At 32.9% G+C, this 1,340-nt stretch overlaps 1 protein-coding gene across 1 annotated transcript in view; it reads right to left on the bottom strand.

Moving 5' to 3' along the window:
• LOC107714390 (collagen alpha-1(XVIII) chain-like) overlaps positions 1-1,340 on the bottom strand; it is an 81,793-nt gene that overhangs the window by 38,661 nt on the left and 41,792 nt on the right. The window lies entirely within an intron of this gene.

The following is a 1,340-nucleotide window of genomic DNA, read 5'->3' as shown; positions in this document are numbered from 1 at the left end:
TCCTGAAAAAAAAATTTACTCAACTGTTTTAAATATTGATAATCAGCAAATCAGAATATTAGAATGATTTCTGAAGGATCATGTGACACTGAAGACTGGAGTAATGATGCTGAAAATTCAGCTTTGCATCACAGGAATAAATTACATAAATTAAAATATATTCAAATAGAAAACAGTTATTTTAAGTTGTAATATTTCACAAAATTACTGTTTTTACTGTATTTTTGATTTTAAAAAATTAGCCTTGGTGAGCATCTTTTTTTCTATATAGATTTTCTAATTGTCAAACTCTAAAAATAATAATAATAATAATAATTACAAAACCATTGTAAAAGTCCATATTACTCACATTGAAGTGCATATCAGTGAAAAATCTGTTTGAAAGTATACAGCATATAAACAATGACATAAGGTTGAAAAATACAGCATAAGGATCTTGTGAATTTGAGCAAAGCTTTCTGTATTTACAGGTGACAGGGAATTTGCCGAGTGCTTGTAATTAACTTGAGCACAGGGATAATAACAGTATCGCATCCTGTTTCCGCTGTCAACAGGCTTTCTTTTTAAATGCAGAGAGAGTCTGAACCTCTAACTCAGGCTGACATGCCAAAAGCAGAAGTTATGAGATGTGTGCAAACAAGTTGTCCTTGATCCATAATAACACAGAAACAGATGTGACACAGGTTTAATGCATCAATAAACAACAGCAGACAGAATAACAAAACCTGATTAAATATATTCTTCGGGTTTTCCCACTTAAGTTTGTCATTACTTTAGTCAAACAGCACTGATGCAGACATTCCTACAGGCTTTTTAAGATCAACTTAAGGCAGTTCAAAATTCTGAACTGTTGTTCTAAAATGTTTTATTCAAAAATATGACTAAGAAAGGTCCTAATGAATCCTAAGGTCATTGAATGGTTCCAATTTTTATGGAGAAGAACCTACAAAGTAAATCCTCACATGATCTTATTTTAGTGTGTTTGACTGATAAGGAACAACAGCAAGTTCTTAACGGAAACCATGTAATATAGAAAAATACATCTTGGTATTCACATAAAATTTCACTTACCACATAAACAGGGGAAGACTGAGGACGATGACGAATGATTTGCAGATCCTGAGCACCACAGACAAACATCTAATCTTGTAAAATGTGTGGTAAGTACTGCCGCTCCATAGCATAAACAGACTACATGCGATCACGAATCTCGAAAGTGAAAGTGAAAGTGAAACTAAAAAGTGATCATGCATTCAAAAGCAGTTTCAATGGCAGGTATAATAGCGGCTCCCTGATGCCCGAAATATATGTAGTATAATTACCCAATGATATAACTGCAA

Source organism: Sinocyclocheilus rhinocerous, unplaced genomic scaffold (assembly GCF_001515625.1).
Source record: "Sinocyclocheilus rhinocerous isolate Xijiao unplaced genomic scaffold, SAMN03320098_v1.1 scaffold449, whole genome shotgun sequence".
Lineage (NCBI taxonomy): Eukaryota > Metazoa > Chordata > Actinopteri > Cypriniformes > Cyprinidae > Sinocyclocheilus > Sinocyclocheilus rhinocerous.
This window is presented reverse-complemented; position numbering and strand designations above follow the sequence as displayed.